Source organism: Macrobrachium rosenbergii, chromosome 22 (genome assembly GCF_040412425.1).
Source record: "Macrobrachium rosenbergii isolate ZJJX-2024 chromosome 22, ASM4041242v1, whole genome shotgun sequence".
Classification (NCBI taxonomy): Eukaryota; Metazoa; Arthropoda; class Malacostraca; order Decapoda; family Palaemonidae; genus Macrobrachium; species Macrobrachium rosenbergii.
In genome coordinates, this window is record NC_089762.1 from 23,870,925 (window position 1) to 23,887,375 (window position 16,451).

The window sequence follows — 16,451 nt, forward strand, 5'->3', positions numbered from 1 at the left end:
TTTAGATAACACAGTCTAACAAACTTTTCGTCCACGTATATTTGTATTTTTCTTTAGAAACCACATATTCTCAACAATCCACCACTCTAAGGACATCCCCACAAGGCTCCCCTATTCTCATTCACTCCAGGCACTCCATACCTATTTTTATAGATTTTGCAGGCACGGGCTCTACCTTCCAGAGCAACCCGTGGGTGAAGATTTAATCTCCGTAAGTGAAGTCGTTTAGTATAGCAAACAAGAAATGCAAGACCCCTTTAAGCATATGGGGTCTATCAGAAGGAGAGAAAGTTTATAACAAAGTTTATAACAGAAAGTTTATAACAGCAGTTCGTGGCATGTTCAGAGAAGCCATTGAACTCATCTTAGGAAGGGAAATAAAAAAAAAAACATAGAAATAGAAAAAATCCTGGTATTGTAAAGAAAGCCAGGAAGGGTACATGAAGAAATTTTTCACATGAGGAAAAGGGTGATGCAACCCTTAAAGTGTCAAATCACATCATCTCTTTTTCAAAAGCCTACATTTGTCTTTAAGTCGTCCCACACAACCACTCCATTATTCTCTTTAAACTCACCAGTGTAAAAATTCAAGCTCTCTTTCAGAAATGTTCTCTTTCACTCTTATGGTTTTCCAATCCTCGACCAAACCAATGCCTTACTTTTGCAAAGATCGACATTATTTTTGGAAAGATGAAATCGCAGTTTTCGCGGGTAAGACCATTCTATGGATATTGCCAATTTCTTTAACCTGACAGAAGTTAGCTCTAAGGCAATTTTTGTTGCCTTTTCGCACGACAAGAAGGTGAAAGTGGGCTTATGAGGTTATTTTATGAACTGAAAGATACTCAATGATATCACATAAAAAACAGAAAGGATCATGACACAAAAGCCTTATAAAAGTTGAGTTAGAATGATCATGCTTCAACGCTATTTTGGTTAACTCATACACAATTATATATGTTCTTGTTGAAGCCAATAGTTTTAAATAGCTGGTGACGAGTTTTAACCATCAGCTTGAAACTTACTGTGATGATCCATTAGATATATTAGCTCTTCCCCCACTTTAATCTTCTGACGGTGGCTGGTATACGAATGGTTCTAGGTTTAGTGTAATCGCTTATCTTGGATCTTGACGATTACATGAAAAAAATTAGACGGATGAACCGTATAAAATTACCTATCGTAGTGAGCATGAAACGATACAGAATTTTGGTTGGAAACTATGATTCTGAGGTTAAATCAAGGACATAGTTTACAAACAACAACTGTACTGATCTTGTTACCTTCTGATTAAATCTTCCACAGAGCAATACTGAATATGGCTTGAATCAAGAAGTGGAAGACAAGAAAATTACACATTTTACATTCTTTAACCTTATACGCTTTGGTAAATTTTTTGTATTTCAAGCCACTAATCCCGACTTAGGTGGAATCGACAGCGCTGTATCCAAGTATTTCAGAAAAAAAAAATTTAAATGTGAAATTCTATCTCAGAGCCAGTGTACACAGTCAAGGGATTAAGGGATTATAATTTATATTTTCTTGCTATGCAAAACTGCAAACTTATTTAAATACTTTGTGTACTTATTACAGATTTGTAAGACAGAAGACGCAGAAGACAGAAGAACTGAAGCAGTCGGTGAGTACTTATAATGCCTAATTATAAAACGTAAATTATATATTCTAAATATTTGGAAAATCTTTAAACGTCCTAGCTACGAATATCTCGCCAACTTGTACAAGAGAAAGTTATGTTATTTGGCTCTTGGTAATGAATATTATACATTATTACAATACTTGAAGGTTTCGATGGTCATTGCTTCGAATATTGCAGGGGCATCCTCCTTACATTTAGGGAGGGCTAGGTGTACAAATTCTCTCTCCGTATTCTGTTATCGAAAAGCTCTCGAAGTCATTTTCTGCAAGGTTTTTTCCAGTTTCCTTATGAAGTGTATCACCTGTGATGCTTTTTCAATTTAAACTGTATTACCTTTTCTTTTGGCTCAAAGTCAGACTCTCTGGTGCTGTAGTATTCTTTCGTCAGTTTGATGATATTAGTTCGAGTGTCTTGGAAAGCGTTCCTATACCACAGACGTCTTCTTCTTCTTCGTTTAACGTGCTTTTTCCCATTTTTCATATGGGGTAAGCACGATACCTTCTTTTGAAGGACTTTGATTTGGCGTTGGGGTAGGCCGTAGCCTCGATCGGCTGCCCTGCCTGACATCGCTTAGACCCCGGTAGCACATGTGTATAGCATGGATGAACACAAATCAACATGAATTCACTTTGTCATGCTTTTCATTTCTAGTTTTAAATTAACCCCCTTAATTCGTCCAGTGCCTAGCAGTCCCCAAATTTGCGCAGACGTGATGCCTGTTAATCCGTAAATCCGCTCAGATATAATGCTCCTGACCATTCATAGCGTCACAACTTGTCCTGCATCTTGCCACGCTCAAGTTTACGCACAAGATCGTGTAACTAAAATTGGAACTCCTTCTACCTGTCTCTACACACAGTGGAACCCTTCTCTTACTTGGGTACGTCAGCCACCCCCGATCAATCACTCATTGTAACTCCTATTTCATGTGTTTTTTCACGTTGTCTCAGTAATTCGAATAATATTTAGCTTCTTGCCTTAAATATGGAAACAAATATAAATTTTCACTCCATATATATTTATGACCCCGAGACTAGACAGTTTGTATTTTCTCAACTTATTGCAGCACGAGTACAGGTCAGTGGGATACAAATCTTATGCACAGGCCATTAGGTGTCTTCCACACCCCACACAGGAGGCGACAATGTTAAAAGCTTAGATGGCATTTACGGACATTTTTACCTGCAAAAGTTCACAACATTTCACTGGGTAAACATCTGCACTGGCACATGGTGCACTGGTATCCAAAGCTACCGGTATCTTCTAAGGCAACAGTGTTCGTGAAGGACTGCTTACTATCACAAAGATTGCGGTCAGTATATGTATATATATATATATATATATATATATATATATATATATATATATATATATATATAATATAAGTATGTATATATAAATTATATTAAAGGTACATATATGTATACATACTCACACAAATATATATATACATATAATATATGTATATATATATAAATATATATATATGTATGTATATATAAATTATATTAAAGGTACATATATGTATACATACACACAAATATATATACATATAATATATGTATATATATATATATATATATATATATATATTAAAAATCCTAGTAACGGTGACAGAGTATGTTAAAGGAACAGTGATATTTAATACAGCATCGATTGATTGGAATTTCTTTAAAAAAGGCAACTGAGACAATGGGCAGGTCTAACAAGATTTTAAAATCAAATAGACTGAAAATGTACACTAAAGTTAGATTATACATGAGTCCAGTACGATCTGTATTGCTACACGGACATGAATCATGGTACGACAATTATTTATATACTGACGTTTTTGTAAATTTGCGAATAACGTAAAATATTTAAGTTTAAGCTGGTGGGATAGAATCAGGAATGGTAAAGAAGGGTTATTTGTATGAGGAATAGTAACGGAAGGTAGATGGAGAGGGTTTAAGACATTTCCTTCGCCCAACCTCTGGAAGAATGCAGTAGTGTTAGATAGGGTCCTTTGGGTACCAGGGAAGGTGGAGGACCCAGACCTACCTGCATGAATACTGTGAAAGGAAACTGAAGATGAGCGGAGATTCGTAGGTCAAAATAAAAAGCCCAGCAAAGACACGAAGGGTTGGATTTCATGGAGGCCCTTTGCGTCACGCGACGTCGAAGGCTACACGATGATGACGTAAAAAGTACGGGTTCTTAGGCACATATAAGTAGAAAGCTGTTGACGTTGTAATTAAACCTCGCAAGGAAAATGTTACGTCAAGATACTTATACGGGAAAAGTAACTGAAAACCTCTTACTCCGAATGGCCGTGATTTACTCGACTTACTTTGACATCCAGCCCACACGACAGAGCGGGATAATCTGATGAAAGCCCTGTTCAAGGGCTTATTTTCTTGCTCTATTTTACTTTTAATTTTGGTTTTATTAACCTTACTAGTAAAGTTGAAGAAAATGGCGGTCTTTTCCTTTTCCAGTTTTTCTCTGTGCTTCCTCCTCCTTTACTCCTTATTCCTTTTTTAGCCTTTAGTAAATTGTGATGTCATTTTTCCGGTTTCACCTTTTTTCCCTTTTCGTTCGGGGCTCCTTCAACGTCCCCTCCCCCTCCCCGCCACCCCCCAATTTCCCATCCTCATCATCATCGTTATCTTCTTCTCCCTCGTTTTCTGCCATTTCTGAGATGTTGGAGGAGGCAACTTCATTTCGAGCAGGGAATCAATAGCCACTACTTCTGGGGAAAGTGTGACAGTTCCTTCACGAGTCCTTCCCAGATTAGGCTTCAGGTGACAGAATGGGACAGCGTTGATTTCATAGACTCCTGTTCCTCGTCGTATGAAAAGTGACGTTCACGGCACACGTGCTGTTCGGAACAGCCTCACATTCCTTAGTCCTTTTGGATAAGGACTTTCCTTGATTACCTTGGAACTGATCAGTTTTTTTTTTTTACCAATATCTTGGATTTCATGATCGTTTAATTCACGAGAGAGGACAAATAAATCATTGTCGACTATAAATATATAAGTACGGCCAACATAATTATGTGCGGAAAAGACAAACTTCATCCATTAGAGATCTTTACCTTAAGGCTGTTTGCTGTATGCCTGAAATATGCCGAGTCATTTTCCCCTGATGAGCGATTAGCTGTGAGGGAATTCTCCGAATATATAATATGTTCAGTAACGCAGTACTGCCTCTTATCACATTCCATATCTCCTGTACTTTTATGTGCGGAAATGTACCAAATGTCTTTCGCAGTTACTTTGTATCCTTACTTTTTTTTTTTTTTAATCCCATTCAAGTTTTCCTCTGTTATAATTCTTTTTTTTTTCTGTCTCCACCTTCCCCGTCTCAACACTTTTGTACTTCCTTCACCACTTCAGTTTTTTGTCAATATCGGTTCTCACATTCCCAATCAGTGTCTGACAGGTGAGATTAGGGGAATCTCCTTTAGATTCCATGAGTGGCAGGGAAGATGCCTTCCCAAAGGTAATTGGAATTTTGGCGTTCCCTGTAATTGTCTTTCAAGCTGTCTATCTATCTATCTATCTACCTATCTATCTATCTATCTATCTATCTATCTATCTATCTATCTATCTATCTATCTATCTATCTATCTATCTATCTATCTATCTATATATATATATATATATATATATATATATATATATATATATATATATATTATTACCATGCGGCTTTTGGTGCCCAGCCTCCTGTCCTCTCCCGGAAGTCGAACGTCGTGTTTCTTTTATAAGGAGTGACTCCGTAGAAAGGCATATAAGAAGTGAATTTGCTCTGCCCAGGATTCGAACCTAAACCTTTATATTTTTTACAGAGGAGACAGGGCTTTATCCTTTCGACTATCAAGAGAGATATAGGGTGATTAATCCTCTGCTCTACTTTTTTTCTGCTGAATTCAGGCTCTATACTTACAAAACTAAGCTGAATGATCTTAGGGGTCACAGTGATTGGTTTTGTGCCTAAATTTCATATTGCATCCTGTACTTACAATTGTAATCAGCCCATCTCCACTATCATTGCTAATTGCTAAGTCTATAACACGTTTATCATTTATTCGCACGTGACTTTTCACATGATGGGATCATTATTTTACTTTCTTGATTTTGCTTTCTGTATCTTAAGACTCTTACAGCTTCTTTTATGTATCTTATTGGTGGACAGAAATAATGAAGTGCATTTTGCTACTCGGAATCAGTCACATAGATGAGTGTAGATTAAGTTTACATTTACTTCCTTCACAGAATCTATTTTTATCGGTCAAAGTCAAAACCTGAGTTCAGTAACTTATTAAAGTGTGCATACCCTTGCGTTCTTTATGAATTTCGTTACTTTCAATAAAAGCAATATTCTCAGAATTCATCGGTCAGTATCTTCACCATATGCAATAATATCAACATTTCCTAACAGCAACTCTAATGGAAGTGATCACAGGAATAACGAAAACATACCTTATGGAACAAATTTAACACTAAAGAAATGAAAAATGATTTCATGCAATGACTTGAGAACATTGAACAATTAAAAATAAAATAGAAATAAAGCTAAAGTAAATAATAGAAAAAGAAAAAATTACAAAGATCCATAATGAAAAGCAAAATCCAATGGAATGGGAACTGATACAACTTCACAAATGAAAGATCAAGAACAGCAAAATTGAGCAAAACTTGCTTAACTTTATCAGTCATGAATGCAATGGAATAAATTTTGCCAATTTTTTAAGCCAGCATTTTGTTGAATCAAGCAGTCATCAGTGATAGCATGAAATCTTGGCCTTAATATGTTTGTACTCGATTAAAATGTTTTGCTTATTTTTGTAGCCAAATCACATGAGCACGTTCATAATGAATAATATTTTTTATTTGTGAAAGGATCTTGTAGTTAATCACTGTCTAACACTGTTCACATAATATCATCTTGAGCAATATCAACGCAAAATGTTCTGAATCAACACAGGTACATCCAGAGTCAGCATAGATTAAATCACAGGAATGCACCTTATTTCTTGGATGTCTGTTTCATCCGCGAAAGTTTATAAATAACGTTAATGATATGACAGACCTTACATGTAAATAAATGTCCAAGAATGTCGATAAAAACCAGTAGCTCTACAACAATGGTTCATGATTTGGATAAAGAACTGGACTTAACAGAATGCTTGCAGTTGAGTATTTGACCCTCTAAAATTCAATTTCTCAAGAAGTTTGACATTGATTTTATAATCATTAAATTAAGTTAAATGACTTTTTCCCTGTTCACAAAAGGTTCAGAAAAAACATCCTCCACGCTAACAAAGGAACTTTAAAGTTAAATAAGGAATGTTATTATGGTGACAATGACTATCCAAGGAATATTAATTGTCTGCAGTCGCAGTATCTCAGCTTTAATGACCACATTCGACTTCCACTCTCTGGACGAGTTCTTGCTATACTTAACCTTGTTTTCCTGTGTCAGGTATAACGGACGAGGATCCAAATTTGATGGCTGTGAACTCTTCCATAAATAATATTGTTTCTCATATGCAACAGTCTAATCGTACGGTTTAGTTGTGAAGTATGGCATCAAGATGTGTATGGGGAAGATTAGATCGTCTCTTAGTGCATTGTTGGCTGGAAATTTGGGGTCAGTTCCACCCCTAGTATCGGCAAGAGCACTGGAGTATTTCTTCAGGCACATAGGCACGGCATGTTGTCAACATTAAGAAGGGCAAAAATAAGGACATTGGTGCGTAAGGGTCACTGATGTGGTTGTAGGTGTAGTTTTTAGTAAAGACTTTCGTTCATACAGTATGGAGACGGTGCCCAGGCCATGTAAAAAAATCCGAAAGGAGGTCGACCTCCATGTGTATCTCCAGCCATTTGAGGTCAGCAGGTCAGAGATGTGACACACTGCAATTGCTCACAAAATGGCATCTCTTTCATGACTGTAAGCATGTTGCTGTGAGGTCAGCTCAAAAGTCATCGTGGAGTAACTTCTTGCAGGTAATCATCCTAGAATGCCTGTACCATCAGTTACACAAGAGCCTAGAAAAAGAAAGAGTGAGAAGTCTAAATGAAGAGGCGGTTGGCGAAAGCTTGTGGATAATGAAGTCCTAGCTTAATTCCAATACAATAAAAGAGGGAAAGAAAGAGGTAGGTAATTTGGCCCATGAAAGTATTGGATTAACAGCTGCACTTGCTTACAAATCTTACTGCTTGTGAATTTGTTTAAATTTAAAATAATACACATGTGCAAGAAGGACAAGGAGAAATTTTCTCATGGCAACTGAGTATAGTTGTCGTTCCCTAGCTCTTCCTAACAAAGAATGGGTTTTCAGACCACTGGAAGGGAAGTTATCTTCACAATATGACGAAGAACTACGATAGTGACTGAAGAGGTTGAAATATAGACTCCATAGGCCTACATATTTCTTCTGTGTAGAATAAACACTTGGTAACTGATCTTTAGGAATATACTGGACACTGAGACCACGTTCATGCAAGGGAAATCACAGTTCAATAACCATCACTTGCCAATATGCATTCATTCAAATAATACAAGTGGGCTATGGTCAGTTTGAACATAGCAAAGGATTTATTACCTTGAGTATATGTATATATACAAAGTTTTGACAGCAAGAACTAATGCTAATGCTTATATCTTTTACAGTAGCTGTGTATTTAGGCTGATGCTTGTTAAATTTCTTAGAGTAATATGCAACAAGCTGAGTGTTGCTTAGTTACCTTTCTGCTGCAATAAGGTACAAGCCTTCAAATCACTGTTATCTAATGTACTTCAAGCTTCGAATTGGAGTCTGGTGCTTTAAGAAAGGTGTTAGATGAGTAACTATTTCAGTTAGACAAATGTTTCTCAGCACAGAGTAAATCAGGCATATTTTTTAATTCACTTGGAGAAGGTTTGTTTAAGGAGATGCAATGGTATAGTTTTCACAGAATTTACTGTAGTATCCCATCATACCAAATTAACGAAACTGAATGTGGTGGTGTTGACTGTATGGGGAACTCCTGTAAACTTTCCTTCTTGGCTTGGGTGTGTCAACTAAAGCAACAGCCCACAAACCCTTAGTACATTATTGTGGCCAGACTATGAATGGACATGTCAGCCAGAGATAGTACTACATTAAGACTCACAAGGCCATCTGGTCGTGGATCCCATAATTTTGGTTGCCAATGACCATGGTTCTGCTCAATACCTAAGTTCATCAATTTATAGTCTTCAGCCTTGAGCCTAGGGTAGCATTGCTACCAACCAGACCTCCTGAATTCATAGACCCAACCCCATCCTCATTTGGCAGATCTATGACGTACCCTAGAAAATGCCAACCGGCAAAGCTTACCATTAATATTTTTATTGTTGTTACTGATTAATTTCTACCAAGACTTATATACAGTATACTTAATGCTTTCACTCCATCTTCTGTAATTTCTAAAATATACTAAAGATTATTTTCCATTTCCTTCATCCAATATGTGTCTTGTTAGACAGTAAACAAATTATTGTAAATTATGAAACTAGCTTATAGTCAGACTGTCAGACCGTCAGATCCCGCCTTTGGGTAGATGTCTCAAGACAGTTTAGAAGAGGGAAATGGTGGGGTTTGCTGATTATATCACATTGAATCATCAGCATGGTATTAAGCTAACAGTGCCTGACAAAGGGGTCCTGATTGCTGGCTGATAATTAAAGGATCTACAACCCCAACTTAAACCGGATGAAATCATTTGATAGTAGAGTGACAAGTGATGTCTGAAAACGTCTTGAAGAAAAAGACTGAAATGGAAGATTACAGAGATTTTACACCATAAATTTCACACGGTCAGCTTCCTCCGGATATTGAGTTGGAGAAGGAAGTCAGTCCTTCTAAAGTTTCTCCTTCTTTCTGTGCTTCGAGTTTTATTTACAATATTCATGTTAGCCATTGGGTGCTGCATGTGAGTTGAACTTCCTCTTGAGAAACCTGGGTTGGGAAACGTGTATTTATCCCCTTTTGTAGACGAAAGCAGATTGATTTTTCTGCCCATCAACGGACGAGATTTTGGTGATTTTCTTCCTATGTCTGGGGTAGACTGTTGAATTTCATCCAATCACTATCTCTTTCAAATACTTGATTCGACACTGTTCTTCCCCTGTCAATCCATCGGTTAACTCTTTCTCTTAGTTTCAGTTTCGTCTACTCGATAATGTTGTTTCTTTTTATTTCTTACAGTTACTAGCATCACCTTATCCCTTATACAAAGCAACAGTTGTTCCTCTATTTTCCCTGCAGTTCCTTAACATTCTACTGAATATAAAAACCACCACAGACACCTTCAAATGCGCCATGCAACATGACCTGACAACTCAGGGTAACAAGGATACATTGAGAGCCTTTTCTTATCCTTTTCATTCTTCAACCTTTTAATTGTCCTTTTTAAAGGTTTAACATTACCTTCTGCAAGCACTCTCAAGGGAAAGCATTGATGGAAAGTTTGTTTGAACCTACGTTAGTAAAGGTCAGTTGAATGGTAAGAAGAAGAGTGGATGGGGGTATATTTGATCAAAGAGAAGGTTGAAATGGTTGATGAGAAGGTTGAAATTGTCATATGTTTTAGGTGTCAATGGAAGATTAATATTGTTGTAATTAATTATCAGGAACAATACGCAAACATACTTCAATGCATCCATATATATATATATATATATATATATATATATATATATATATATATATATATATATATATATATATATATATATATATATATATATATATATATATATATATATATATATATAATGTATTTATATATACATATACACATAAACACGCATACATACATACAACTTTTCGCTTTGGATTTAGTCTTAGTTTTGATAAAAAAAACTCCGCCCGTAGAGAAGAACTTGAATAATACAGAAATTACTAATGTTCGGTCTACCTGATGACCATTTTTATACATACTGGCACATATTTCTTGGCATCATCTTCATCTTTGCCGTTCATTCGTATACTTTAGCGTGCTTATTCTTTGTGGGGGACTGGGGAATATATTATATTCTCTGTGAGGTCTAGACGTCAGTGATCCTGATGAATATCTTCTAGCTAAGCAGATAAGTCATTTGATTGTACGAGAGGGAGAGTAATTGACAGGCAGAGAGAGAGAGAGAGAGAGAGAGAGAGAGAGAGAGAGAGAGAGAGAGAGAGAGAGAGAGTAAACTCAAGTTCAATAAAAATCATAGCGAAGGTCAACGACTGAGAGGAAAGAGGAAAAGGATTGGAAAAATAAGGTTAGTTAAATTGGCATCGCAAAATTAAAGGTCAGTGGCATTGTATGTGTTGTGAGAGAGAGAGAGAGAGAGAGAGAGAGAGAGAGAGAGAGAGAGAGAGAGAGAGAGAGAACTTTTTCTTTAGTTACATCCTTTGTTAATGAAGATTTCGATCAACACATTCGACGTCGAACGTTCATTTAGATGGCTTTAATCTTAACAGTTAATTGTCAAATCATGATGCAAAAATGCGATCCGTAGTGCGGTGAAATGAAGCGTCTGTGACGCTGAAAACAGTAATAATTACAGGAAAGGAGTGACATGTCAGTCACGTCTTTCCAGGACAAGACGGAACAAGTAAAAAATGCGCCGAAGTTTCTTCGGCGCAATCGAGTTTTCTGTACAGCGACCCGGTGTTGGCCTGTCTTGTATTGTTGCCAGATGCACGATCATGGGTAGCCTTAATAACCTTGGATAAAATAAAAACTAGTGAGGCTAGAGGGCTGCAATTTCGTATGCTTGATGATTGGAGGGTGGATGATCAGCATACCAATTTGCAGCCTTCTAGCCTTAGTAGTTTTTAAGATCTGACGGCGGACAGAAAAAGTGCGGACAGGAAAAGTGCGGACGGACAGACAAAGCCGGCACAATAGTTTTCTTTTACAGAAAACTAATAAAGAAAAGTTTTGGGGAGGAACCAAATGCTCTGCTATTCGCCAGGAGAATCCGAAAAGAATGAAGAGAAGGCCTCCTCTGGCACACCACCTTCCGAGAGGTTACTGGGTCTGAGCAAGTACGCGCAGATGCAGACACCTTCCGTTCTATATTCGATCTCAGAAGGGGACACCACGGGGACACTATCCGCGGCGGTGGACTGTGACAGACGAACGCACTCCTCCGGCGCTTCAAGGAAACTGAACATAAGAAATTAAGTTCCCAGAGGTAGATGCAAGATAGAAGGGACGTCTTCCGAGAAGGATATTAGATTTAGCCAATTCCCCGCCTTTATCGACTTGGCAAAGGTACGCACGTGACGAGGTAAATCGATCAGGCTTAAGACTTTTATCCTAGTATGAAGTAGCTTTTAGAGACTAGATTCTTTTATCATTTGGTCAAGATTTACAACGTAAATACTCTAATGTTCAGTGATATCTGAAAGTAAACACAGAATGTCACAATTTGATAAAATCGACGAAGGAAAATGAGAATACACATACCACTGCTTATGATGAGGACCTACTAGAAGTTTTCATATTTACCGAGAAACGAAGAGGAATGACCTGTGACCTCTACGAAGTGTCTCAGAAACCTCAGTTCTCCCAAGCTGATGCCATTCCTGACACTGAAGAAGAGTACTGCTTTCGCAGAAAAAAAAAAAAAAAATAAACAATCCTGGTTGGTTGGCTGTTTTAGAGAAAGCCGGCTTTGTGCCAGCCCGGACCTTTGCCCAAAGGCGGCCGCCGCCTTTTTGTAAGTGTGGCAAGGTTTTAAAGATGTAATTTCTAACATGGACCTCAGGACTGTGACCAACAACAGAAATTAGTACACACTGAAGTCACAAAACCAGTGACCTGAGGTAGAACCAAAACCGTTTACAGGTTCGATTGTCTTAATTTTGGAGGCTGTTGCAGGGTTCTTCGACAAAAGTCACTAATCAGAGCACAGAAGTCCTCAGATTACACATTGCCATCCGATATAAAATGGAAAATTTTAACTACAACAACAACAACCAGCAAAAGATACAAGAATAACAAAAATATAAACAAAGTATTAACTACGATGATACCCAAATTACTTACTACAACCCTCCAGGGCACCAGTATATATGTCAGTGAAAAGCTGGTAGGGAGAAAAATATCTCAATAAGCTCTCCATTAGTCTGGCCGTTCAGCTAGTCAGATATGGAGTTTTAAAGCATTAACAAGTAATTGTGAGTTTCAAAAGTTTTATGGTCACTAACAAACTTAGCGATGGAGAGTCTATAGAAAAAGCAATTCAGTGAAGGCTGTCGGCTCACGTTTCCTAGGTCCGTGGTTTGCTCCAGGCGTACTACCCGAGCTGTTAATCAGCTCAGTGGTCTGGTAAAACTAAGGTATACTTAATTTAAACCAGTCTATCCAGCTGTGAAATGGAACCAGCATCTTTTGGGGTCAACAAAAGATAGCAAAACTTTGAATCTGAAGTTAAGATGACATTAAGAAACCTCAAATTCGTTTGAGGAGAACTGAACTTCTGCACTTTGTGTTGGGGTGAAGTTAAGTTGATGTCCTTAGCCACAAAGAAGGATTTAAATCTCTACCCGTTCAAACAACATGTGTCTGTCGAATTCAGATACATTTTGCTAGAGCTGCAAGAAATTCATTCCTACCAGCTTATATTATTTTTAAACAAATATACATAATATATATATATATATATATATATATATATATATATATATATATATATATATATATATATATATATAAATATTAAACGAAACATATCGTTTAATATCCAGTAAATTACGTAACAAAAATTCATATATATATATATATATATATATATATATATATATATATATATATATATATATATATATATATATATTATATACATATACATATGCATATATTACTGCCATATTTATCCTTTCAGCTGCTTACTCTAGAATGAACCTTGTAAGTAAAAACATCCTTCGTATCAACCACTGCATACAACTAAGCACAGGGATCATCAGCAGTACAATGACCAACTCGACATCCATTATGATGCTCAGCTTTACTTTGCCCAATCTCTTGTGCATCCTACATATTCTATCCCAATCTGTCATACCTAACTATCTCTTTTTCAGTCTCCTCTCACTTCCTTCAGACCTTCAAACAAGTTTTGAATAATACATTCTGAATAATATATTGTCACCAAGCTATTGTCTGTTACCAAACCAAACCTGAATATTGATCCATTTTAACTCTGCTAAAATCCTTACCAGTTCTTCATCATACCTACATTTCTCACCCTCACAATCCTTCCTCCTCCTCCTCCTCCTCCTCCTCCTCCTCCTCCTCCTCCTCCTCCTCCTCCTCCACATATGCAATGCAAAGAATTCCCATTTCAACATCCCACAGCTATTTTCATTCAGATTCAACGCCCACGCTCCACTTTGATAAAAGAGAGCCAACAGTCCCTTCGGCCATTGTGTCTCTTGCTTCCACAAACACTCCTCTTTCTACCAAACCTTTTCTGGGACTTTGCAGCCACACTTGCTTCAACTATCCTGTGGCTGACCTCTTTCCTAAACCGCCATCCGTGTTATTTACTCTCAGATACCATGCAATTCATGCGTGTGTTCATTTACTCATTGAATCTTCTCTAGTATACTTTATAAGGAGTATGTGCATGAATAAGTATCAGAGAAGCTCATGTGCAAGCTAATTTCGATCTTGTAAGGAAAGCCTCAGGCCAAATCAATTTTGAATTTAATTAGCAAAGTTCTCAGGAGACGGTAATTGCCTCTCTCTTCAAGACCAACATGTTTACAGGAAAGTGTTTCGTCCTTTTTTCCCAGAAAATGCCTACTATTCTGGTTTTCTTTAATGAACTGAGTTATTATTATTATTATTATTATTATTATTATTATTATTATTATTATTATTATTATTATTATTATTATTATTATTATTATTATTATTAAGGAATAAGGCAAATGGGAATATTTTTTCGTATTTCTTTTTGTTGTTTAACTTACAGAGTACTAATTTTCTTTGTCGATTTTGTCGCTTGCAAAGTTAATGGAAAGTACCTTTCTTTGAAGTTCATGCACAAAAAGAAAATGCATATTTGTGCTGTGAATGCTTAATGTTTTGGAGACATTTGCTAGTTCAGCCTAAAACTTATCGTCTTAATGTAACTTCTGATATTAATGAAGCGCATTAATCTCCACTCACTTCTTATTTTATTAAATAATTTTTTTTAACTTTTCCAGGCTACGAGTAAAACTTCCCAGGGCAGCTTTTACGGGAACCCTTTTATCTATTTAGCTGATGTATCCTTTCTTACTAACTAAGGCAGCTTCTATGGGAACCAATTTATCTATTCAGCTGATGTTTTGTCTCTTACTAACTTCATTATTCAGCAGAGTCGGGTATTTGTATTAACCAAATTACATGGTTGGTTTGACTTTTTTGTTGGATAAAGTCCTTTATCGTTTTTTTCTGACTGATTGGTATTGGTTGTTGACACTACAGATCTGTATATACCACATTTTTAATCATATACCCTAGCTTTTCTTTTTACTCACTCTTTCCTTCCTCTTTGTTAGCTATCTTCTTCAGTCTACATTATAAATTCTGCTATAGTTTATATGCTAATGTACAGTAGATTATTCACAGCCACGCATCTCCCAGTCATCGTCCGTATTCCACGTTCAGTGCGAATTACTCTTATTTCTTATATTATCTTTGATCACAGAATGTACGTTAATGGGGAGCTTTTAATTCAGAGACCTTGAGCCTCTGAAACGCAGTATTTATTTCTTTCTCTGTGCCTTCGAATGATTTCCTTATCTTATTTGATGACAGCGTGACCTAATCTACCTCCATCAACCTTCTGCTTTCTGGAATTGCTTTCCACTAGTCTTGGAAAATTCATAATGTAATGTATGTTAGTTATACGCTGTAAATTTTTTCTTGTGAAATCGGTTATGAAAGGTTTTTCTTTATCCAAGTTACTAAAGCTTTGTGTTGTTCCGAACAGTTTCTGTATGGAATAATTTCGCACATATGTGGCACTTGTGTTTTCCTCCTGCAGGGCAAGATTGAATCGGAGGCAATTTGCCCCGTTGATGACTTTGTCTTCGCTGCCTTTCTGGTTCGGCCTACTCTGTTACAGTGGGCAAAGTCTTTGCATTTCTTCAGGTACTGTGTTGTGTTGGCCGCTGTTTCTCTAGACTGAATGGCAGCGCCCCTTCCCATTTTCCCCTCCCTCTTTCCTCTTTCCTTTGCCACCAGGAGAGTCTCTCTTTGTCTCGTCTTTCATGTGAAATTCAAGCTCCGGTATTAGGTCCAACTGGTTTGCCTTCCCTCCTCATTTTTATTTCCCTTCATGTTTGGGACAAAGTATCAAGTTGCCGTCCCATTAGCCGGTGGTTGCATAAAAAAAACTACACTATTAAGGGAAAGTGCATGGTGTTTTACAGTAATGGTAAAGAAATATCTCTGCAGTGTTCTGTTTCGAGTTTCCGCTTATTTCTGCGAAGCTTCTCCCATTTACATACGCGAAATAGGAAAAAGGAAGACTGCATTGTGTGAGACAAGGGTTCTTGTCTTCTCTCCTTTTCCAGACTTCCTTGGGTTGCCCCACGATGCCCTTATACCCACTTCGCCATATTGTGAAAATCAACTTATATGGCGCTAGAAAAAACGGCAGAGGATGTCAACAGCTTGTAATATTTCTGAAAGGATAGCTAGGAGCAATAATCAGAATCACAACAATTTCACCTGACTTATTTTATTGGTGGAAAATAAGGAAATGACCAACATAAATGCTACCT

The 16,451-nt window shown here is 37.0% G+C and overlaps 1 long non-coding RNA gene across 2 annotated transcripts in view; it reads left to right on the forward strand.

The window, feature by feature from the left end:
• The window catches only part of LOC136850662 (uncharacterized), a 352,695-nt gene that overhangs the window by 43,066 nt on the left and 293,178 nt on the right, over nucleotides 1-16,451 (forward strand). For both annotated transcript variants that reach the window (XR_010856681.1, XR_010856680.1), the window contains one exon: nucleotides 1,594-1,639. This is a non-coding gene — a long non-coding RNA (uncharacterized lncRNA). The remainder of the gene's footprint in view (nucleotides 1-1,593; nucleotides 1,640-16,451) is intronic.